Raw genomic sequence first — 9,948 nt, 5'->3', positions numbered from 1 at the left:
AAGAATTTGGCAGAGAAGGCTGATCCCACAGTGCCTGGTGAAACACATTCTCATTTCTGTGTCCTTGTGGTATGGGACACACTGCAGTGGGAGCCCTGTTGGGACAGCAATTTCAGCCCCCTTTAACTCCATCGTTTCATGGGTCACCTTCTCCTCTTATCACAGAGAAACCCAGGTTCCCCCACCCCAGCCAGGAGCAAGGCTGCCTGGAGCAGTGCTGCAGGAAGGCAGGAGAATGTTTGTGACTCCTCTGGGGCACTGGCAGCAGTTTCACACCAACTGACTGAAAGTGTTCATGGAACTGCTCAGAGAGGATCCCAGGGGACTGGAGGGCTGTGTGGGGACTGCTCCTTTGTATTGCCAGGGAAAGGAAACACTGTGTGAGGACATGCATGGCTGAGGAAAGAGTCCCTAACACAGTGCAGTGTATGATCTCTCTGTCATTACATTTTCCTTCCATTAACCATTTTTTTGATGGTGCAGAGTTTCTGGCCAGGGTTAAACCACACCATCCTCATCACCTGTTAAAAATCCCCTTTTTCTTGTCCTCATCATTCCCTTAGTTTCTGTCCCGTTTCAAACACCCTCTCATCCTCTCCTGCCTTCTTCAGGTTTTTCTTAAATCTCACTATCAGTTTGTCTCCCATTTCAGCCCATGCCCAGGACCATCACTGCTGGAGCCTGGTTGGTCTCCTCTACCCTGAAATAGCCATGCACCACTCAGAGGTGGGATCCTACACTTCTAATGCCCAAGCTCAGCCCCTTCTTACCTCTACTCCCTGCACTTGCTGCCCTTCAGGTACTTTGTCTCCCTCCCTTGCTAGACTTGTCCTTTATGCTATCTCAGACGTGGCATAAGAGAAGATTTATGCAGGCATAAACGGCAACCAGCAGGCACCCAATGATTTGCTTTCAAGATTAAGTGGAAGTGGCAAGGGTAAAATTCAGGGCTGCACTGATTTTTGCCCTGCTGACTTTCATGTTGAGCCCATTGAAGTTTTCTGCTCGGTGTATTCAGCAACACTTTTGCAGGGCTAGAGCTTTCCAGTCTGGTACCCAGAGCTCTGCTGCAATTCATTGTGGCCAAATCAGTTGTCAGCAGCTCACCAGAAACACTTTTGGGATTGGTTATGAGATGACACAGAGCTGCAGGAAGATCAGGACACTTCTCATAGGTTTCTGTGACTCCTTGGCTCACAAGACATTTATTGTCCTGGGCATTCACTTGTGTCATGCAACAGAGACCTTGACCCTGGGCTGCTGAGGCTCCTGAGAGTCCCCAGAAGGGACTGGCTTGCTTTGCCCTGGGCATGGGGTGCTGCTGTGCCATGTCTTGTCCGAGGATGAGGATACAGTTCACCTTGGCAAGGTAGGCCCTGGACACCCCTAACTTCACCAACACATCTTCTCCAGAATATCACAGTCCTTTTTAAAACAAAAAGGCAGCAGTGTTTTCAGGGAAGGGGTTGTGGACAGTAGGGATGCAGAAAGAGCAGCTGTTTGTGAGAATCAGTGTGGATTTTAGGCACCCAAACCCCCATGCTGGCTGCCACCACCATGCCAGGTCCCTCTGGAGCACAGCTGGGTTCAGGTGCTCCCAGAGCTGCTGGGGCCACAGGGGCTGGGGCTCAGCCTCAGACAGTCTTTCCTGCCCACACAGTGTATGAGCTGCATGCCCACAGCCCAGGCTGCTGTCTTTGATCCTGCAGAGCTGGGGAGCCCTTCCTGAGGCCATCAGGAGCCCTGGGGCAGGGATCCCCAGGGCTGCCTTTGTCACAGCAGCCTGGAGCTGCGGGTCTGGCTCTCCCAGAGTCACCACTTACTGCTCTTCAAAAAGGTCCAGGAGGCTTTTGGGACCGCCTCTAAACAGCACTGCAAGCCTGTATTTTACACCAATTCAGATCAAACACTGAGGAAATTCCAAACCAAAGAGCTTTCTATTTCCTCTGCTTCCCCTGTAATCCACCCGACTGTCTGCCAGTTCCTGGGAGTGCTGCTGGCCTGAAAACTTCCAGCCTCTTCTCACACACAGGAGAGTTGGTTTTATCTGCCCTTCCTTGATGGGTGCCAGCTCTAAAGCTTCCTACCCAACCCTTCCTTAATAAATTAGAACAATTACTCTGGGCTTCTTAAGGATAATTGCTAATAAAATTCAGCAGATTTCCCCCAAAAGACATGAAAGGGTTGGAAGCAGAACCAGAAACTAAAGGAGAAAGAAAATGCAGGACAGAAATAATAGCCCTTGTTCCATTCATGTCTCATCCACCGCTGGTGACTTTTTGTTCTTAGAGTCACATATTTCAGAGATGAATCCTCCCAAGCTGTCTCCAGTGGGGAAATGCCTCATGCTCGCTGCTTTGGAAAACTGGTTAGTTGCTTTTAAAATTATTTTACAAGATCTTCCTGAATCTAGAAAAAAATCATGAAAGCCTCAGGCTTGGACTCCCAAAGAATCAGCAGGGCATCAACAAAGGACAAAGTCACAAGAAGCAAAATATGTTCTGATTCATCCTGACTTTCTCTGACAGGACCACCTTCCAATACTTTATTTTCCAAAAACATTTTAATGCACAGAAGCAATGGATTCTGAAGCCTGGATGGTCTTGTGTTGCCTTGAGGGACTGTGGACTCTAATACTTCTACAAATATCAGCAGTTTAGGTTCAAGACAGCAGAAGAGCTATTCAGATCATCAGATCTGGCTCATTATGGACAAAATTAGACCCAACAGAATGAGTTAAGCCTCTCAAATAGGCAGCCCAAGTGGCAGGGACCCCCAAACACACCAAGGAGGAGCAGGAATAACCAGCTTTGTTTTCTGTGTTGTTAGGTTATCACACTGGGCCTGCAAGAAGAGCTGCTGGAGGACTGCACAGCGTTGGATGTGCCTGTCACACGGGAGCAGGAGGCTGATAAAGGACTAGGTGGGTCACCAAGCCCTGTCTCCCAGTAATCAGTCTGTCAGTTTAACTGGGAGCAAATTACAGGCATCACTAACGAGAAACTTGAAGTGGTACTGGCATTTCTTGCCTCCAGTCTGTCTCTCCTTGTGGCACACTGCCAGTGCTACACAGGAAAGCAAAAGAGCCTCTGAAATTAAATTCTATCTTGGAGGAAGGGGGAGGAGTTTTCTTCCTGAGCAGGTTACTAGCAACAGCCCTGAGCATGGGATTTATGTGGGATAGCTACAGGAAAACAAATGACTATGCAATCTTCTTTCACATTTACCCAAATGCATCAGCATATCACAGACCCAAGGATTCTTATCACAAGTGTAATTTTATGTCATTCTGATTCTATTCTGTAGTTATGAAATCCCTTTCACAAGCTCTCAGAACTCCACCTTCAGAAACAAAGTCATTTTCTTGCCTGCTCCCACCACTTTCTAGTGGAAGACCATTCCAGAATTTTACTCCATAGGAGGGGAAAGACAGTCCTTGATGCATTTGATCTGAAATAAAGCACATATAAATTTGTAATTAGACCATGTGAACAACAAGAAATGGGAGATCTTGAATAGGGAAAAAAAGATGTAATACCAGAAAGCTCTTCACAGCATAACTGGTATCTCCCTGCTTCTCCAATTCAGCTAAGACACTAAAACAATTAAGGTTGAAATTCAATATTAAATAGGACCAAAAATTGCCTTTTGTAATTTTATTTTCCTTACTTGTATTTATAATTCAGTAGGTCAATATCCTGAATTCCTGCTTCTGCATGGTAAGTACCTGCTCTTTAATCTTCTCTTAACACTCCATTCAGATAATCCTGACAAGCAAGCACTTCCCTTCAGGGATGGCAATAATCTAAATAAAGCCCTATTGTAGAAAAGGACAGTGCTCAGTGTATGTTTCCCACCAATGGGCAGGACTCACTTTGAGAGCACTGCATGGCACAATGCACTGAAAAGTCTCATCTGGCAGGGTTTATCCAGTAGCTTACAGCTGATCCCTGCTAACCAGAGGTCCCTTGATCCAGGAAACACAACTCTCTATTGCAATAGATCTGAACTCCCTGCTGTTTAGTCTCTTGCTGCATTTGCCACACCAGTCCATGACAGAGTGAGGTGCCCTGAGCCATGGCCTGGCCTCCTTGTCCTTTACCAGCCAAGAGCAAGGGAATCATTTTGTGAACCGCAGCCCAGAGCACCTCAGCTGAGTCTATGACCTTTATGTACTGAACGATGCTGATGGATTTCTTTCTTTATAAATTGTTCCTTGAGCAATGAAACAGCTGTAAGTCTATGCATGTAGAACAAATCAATTCCTTAGGACACCAATCCTCCAACACTCTATTCTTCAATCCAGATAAATCTGCCTATCTTTGTATCAAGGCTTCATGAGCTGTGAAGCAAGTAATCATTAAGGGTTTTAAGAAAATGATGAACCAATTCCAGAAACTATTATTATAGACTCCAGAAAATCACAGAAGTTTGTTACAATCATAGCTTGTAATTCTGCTTTCTTGTGCCTTCTCCCAAGGCACACAACCCTCTAACATAGCAGCTCCTGATCCTTTACCCTGGCATCCCCACTTCCACTCTGCAAGGCAGCAAATGTGGTCACACACCCTGACTTGGGAACTGCTTTCCTAGCACTTCTTCCTCATGCTGTAACATGTTTCTAGCACCTAAGAGTCATCAGAACCTGCTTTGCAAAGTATTTAGAAATGAAGTCTTAAAGCAATGTCACCCACAGCACAAATTAACACCCAGCAGACTCGGTTGTGACTATTTGCTGCTCTGTTTTGCAGGCAGAAGTGGCTGGATGCTAATGTTAGTCCTGGAAAGGGCATTAAGGGATGGTCATTTGGTCCAGGGGACTTACACAGATTTAACATCAGTGGTAGCAGAAATTATTTATTCAAATCACCTTGTGGACCCAGATTATTTGGTGGCCCCATTGCAGCAGGACTGGACCCTGCCACCATCTCGAATAGGAGCCTGTGGTGAAGCCATGGCATGTGGACAGCAGAATTCACCACTCAGGGAAGGGCTGGGGCAAAGCAGGGTTCAAACCCTGCCAGAAAATCTGCCTCTCCCCAGCCAGAGCAACCTATGTCCTGGAGAGCATGGAGAACAGGAGATGGGAGACAAATGGTGAGACCAAGGGGGTTTTGTAGTGTCCCATATATCCCAATATAGCAAGCAGTTCCTGCTCACAAGCAGAATCCCACTGATTCTGACCCAAAAGACTGATCTGTGATTCCAGATTTGCTGAGGCAAGCTCTGTGTGCTTATACCCCTAACGTACTCACAAAATGAAGGGTCTGTATTCCTTTTCCAGGTAATTCCAGTGCAGTTTTTCCCAGGTAAAAAGGTAGGTAGAAGACCAGGGCCATGAGGAAATCATAGAGTTTCTCATTCCTATGTAGAAGGTGGAATGGTCATTCTGAAGTTTCCAGATTTGCAGATAGAGACATCACCAGACCATTATGAGAAAGAACAAAGTCTCTGCTCAAGGGCTGCATTATACCAAATATTAGCAAAATGGCTGAGACCTATTTGTAGCAAGCACTCCACCCCACACTAAGACTTTGAAGGTTTTTAGAGAATTACTGAAAGTCCAATAAACATGCTGAAGAGTGGATTGAACTGGGTATTACTAGAGCTATTTCCAAGACACACATTTTCTGCACTTCACTTCTTTTAGGTAACAGAATAGAAAGTTTTCAAACAGGTGACAGAACAGGTGACATTGCATGTGTTCAAGGCAACATGAATTCAGTATTGTTTCCCACTGAACTGCACAGCTGAGAGAGTTTAAACCTCTAATATTTTCCATTCTGCTTCTCAATCAGGAGAGGTTCCTCCACATCCAGCTACACACAAAATTCTCAAAACGAACTCTACATGACATACCTCATACCAGCTACAAAAGGCAATGTGATGTGAGTCATTCACTTCTTTCAAAAGTAGAGCAGCATCTGAAAGCATAGAGAGGAGAAGAACAGTATTTCCTCAAAAAAACTGCTTGTGCCAGCAGAAACAGCTTTCTAAATTGTAGAGGCAATGCCTTGCTGATGTGAAATCCCAGCTATTGCTCACATTTTACATCATCCAGCATCACGTATTCATGCTGTACCCACTGGGACAGCCTGTGCAATTTTCCTCCTTTGTCAGCCAGCCTTCTCTCAGGGAGCATGGCACTGCAATCCTCTTGGAAGATGCTGGTGGTTGGCCAATATGTAACACTCAAGGACACAGTGCTCATTCCAATCTGAGAATATTGCCTGCCTGGTACATGTTCTCTTCATTGCACTCGGTTTCAAAGGGACAGGCAGTGAAATGTGCTTGGCAGGAATCCTGAAGTAACTTTCAAATGTTAGAGCTATAAACCAGGCTGGGGATGTTGAGAGAAACAGGACACTTCCCCTCTAAGCTTGTGTCTGAAGTTGCTCTTTCAGTTGCTAATGTAATAAATTGCAACTGTATTATTTAGATCAAAGAGGTTTTAAGTAATGGATAAAAGTCAGCTATACCATGTTGTGAATTTATAAAATTAATAGTAATAATAATAATTTAATCTTTGAAGTGCCTTACACAGATGAATTAATTACCTCACAATACTCTTTGGAGTAGATGAGAATTATTACCTCGTTGTGAGCGATCTGGAAACAGCAACAAAGATGCTGAATGGCTTCACCAAAGTCAGAGCAGGCTGAGCCTGAGCTAGCATTCAACAGCAGGCATGTCTGGCTCTGTTTTTGTGTTCAGACCACTCATCCACCCTGTTGAAATGACAGCTGGCTTCCTGCTTCGTTTGCTTTGTTCAGACATGATCCTCAGACAATGGGTGAAAATATTCCCACCCAGATGATCTTGTTTCTTTTTGAGCTAGGCTAGTCGAATTGAAATACCTCTTTAATGTCTTAACATGCATTTCCTGAAAGAGAGCATTTTTCCCCTTCCTTGAGGTTTTCCTCAGCTGCTGGATTGGAGCTGGAATACAGAGAATAAGCATGCAGCAGTATGATTTTAAATTACTAGCAGCAGTATGAAGACATAAACATCCCAGAACATGAAGATATATCTATTTTGACCTCTAGCTGACACTAACAAAATATTTTTGGGTTGTGGTGAGGCCATTGTGAGATGTTGCTTTCAAGAATACAGAAGTGAAGAACAAAGGGGCTTCTTGGGGTCCTCTTGCTCTGCCTCCTGCCCCATATGCCCATGACACATAAACCCTTCCAGCAGTGTCTCAAGTGGCTTTAGGAAGATTTCAGATGCAAACTGTCCCATTCCAGAGCTCTTCTTTGGGATCACTGAGGGAAGATGAGGCAGAGGTCACCACAGAGCCCGCACCTCTCCCTGGAGAGCTGCCAGGCAGAGTCAGCAGCTTTCCAAGCCCAGGGGAGAAGCTGGCTGCAGCTGCTGAGACACAGACCAGGAAAGGTGTCTGCTGTAGCTGTGTGACCAGGACAGAGGTGAACAGCCTGGCTCCAGCTGTTCAAAAGCCTGGAAAATGCCCAGCAGGGCAGGAGGCAGCAGCAGGCAGTGAGTGACCCACTGCTCCACCCTCCACTGGCTCCTGCCCCTGAGAAAAGAGCAGGGGGATACTTTGGGTGCCTTTAGGTTTTGGGGGTTTAAAAGGCCTGCTAATGCCCTAATCCACACCTGCCACAGACATGCAAAGCAGAGTTAGGTGCACATTTTCCCCTGCAGAGTTGTGGTTTCCCTAAAGGTCTGCAGACCTACACTGCAGATCACACAGAGCACCAGGGAACACCACGCCATGGACTCACCTGTGGACACCTGGGCTGGCATTTGGCCCTCACATCCAGGGTGTGGGGCACATTTCTAACACACAACACACAATTTTAGCTGCCCCTCTGTAGTTCAGCTTGAGAGAAATATGGAGTAAATGTGTATTTCTTCTTTACTCCATTAACATGATGTAGGAATTTGTCCTGCAGTTAATGCTTGGGTAAAAAAAAAAAGACTGAATTTACTTGGAACTGCTGTATCTACCTGTATCTAAAGCTGCATAATTGGAAACCAAGCATCCTTATTTTACCTTGCAGATTCAAGGGTGTTAGTATCAGCTTTCCAGTACCACACACCTCAAATCAGTTTTATCCAAGGAAGCAGTGTATAGACTTTCATAAATCTATCCTCAAGTTCTCAGGCCAACAAAGCATTTATAATGCAAATTCTGTGCATATTGGGCACTTTCTATCCTTCTTAAGCCTGCTTTTCCCCCAGATATTGTTTGTGTGTGAGTTATTTCACCAGAAGTTCTCAAATTTTGCCACTGTAAGAAAGAAATGTGCATTTGTCTTTTTTGTCTTTCAGGTTATGAATAACCAATGGGAAATTTGCTAAAGGAATCAGTTCTTTGATTGCCAGAGAATCTGAAAAGACTGAGGAATTGAATGAAACCAGGCATTAAACAACATACTGCTTTTTGGGTTTTTAATAATATTTATGTAATTGTAGAATCTAAGTATCAGGAGAAAAGAAACCTTTGCTAAAAGATGGCATGTATTATGCATGTTCATCATATTCTGAGAACTTTAAACAAACACCAGATAGACTGTTCAGGGGACACTGGACAAAAGTACTAGTAACATTCAGCATTTTACAGCATCTACACATTTTTAAGAATTCCAAACAAAAACATCCCCTGGAAATAAATGAGGTCTATTATTCCTTTCTTAATTAACAAGAGAGACTTGCAAACCCTTAACTATTATTTGCAGGTCACCTTTAAAGCAAAATTACTCTTATTGCTGAAATCCCTCTGCCTACAAATTTAAACAGAGTGAAACTTTAAGCTTTCCTGTGACTTTTTGCCAGGTACTATTCAGCCAGGCAGCCACAAGGCTCTCACAGATTCTTACTCAATCTAATTTGGTAGTAGAGGCTGGATATGGGACAACAGAATAATTTCAAGTCAGCAGCCCACAGCCCATGCAGTGGTTAGACCGCAGAGATGAATATGAGGAAATCATGGCTCTAATCCTTTGACAAAAAGTGGTTATTTCAGCTTGCCTGTTCTAGTCTTCAGTTCCAGCTTTCTAATAGTGTTTTGCCACTCTGGGATGAAAAGGCCCACACAAATGCTCTACCTTTATGTTACACACAAGGGATTATGAGCCATGAAAGAAAAATAGGAAAGGTGGTAATCCAGCATAGCAAGACCTACCAGCACACCACAGCAAGGAGAAAATTCCACCTCTGTGTCTTCAAAATACATCCCAGCTGCTTCTCACTAATGCAAATGGCTGAATGACTGTCCCAGCCACTGTGCTAGGGCAGCAGGACAGGTCCCTGCCCACCCATGGGGACTCCTGTGGCCCCTGGGTTCTGCTGCAGAGACAAACACGAACAGCAGCAACAGGACGGAGCTGGGAAAGGTGGGGAGGCTCACAGATGGCACAGTGCTGCCAGAACACATCAGGAGTGAAGGGGATAGGGTGGCAGTGCACACAGTGGTGACCACCTGCTGTCCCTGGGAACTGCAGATCCCTCCAGTGCAGCCTGCTCTGGGTGCTGGGACTCATGGCCAATGTGCTCTGCTCCTCCCAGCTCTGCTAAGCAGCTTCCCTGGGTAACATCCTAGTCCAAACAGGGAAATGAGTTTTTTCCATTTGATAACATCTCCACAGCCACTTATTTATGTTTATTGTGGCATTGATGGTCAGGAGCTGCAGAGATTTTCCTGGTTTTCCCAGGACTGGCAGCAGTGAGGGCAGCTGGTCCTGGTCATTCTGTTATGGGCAGTGACAGCACTGTGAATGTTAAACACACTTCAGTTCTTGGCTTTCCAAGATATCAAAGTGTATCTATCAGGTCACAAGTATGTGGTACAACCTAGGTCCTTATGTGAGCAGTCAGCTCAAGATTTGGAGGCTGCACCTGGAAATAAATCCCATATACTAAGGCAGGTCACTTCAGGGAATGATTTTGAGGCTTAGAATCTTTGGGATATTGTGAAACTTTTGT

Source organism: Catharus ustulatus, chromosome 6, assembly GCF_009819885.2.
Source record: "Catharus ustulatus isolate bCatUst1 chromosome 6, bCatUst1.pri.v2, whole genome shotgun sequence".
NCBI classification, from domain to species: Eukaryota; Metazoa; Chordata; class Aves; order Passeriformes; family Turdidae; genus Catharus; species Catharus ustulatus.
This window is presented reverse-complemented; position numbering follows the sequence as displayed.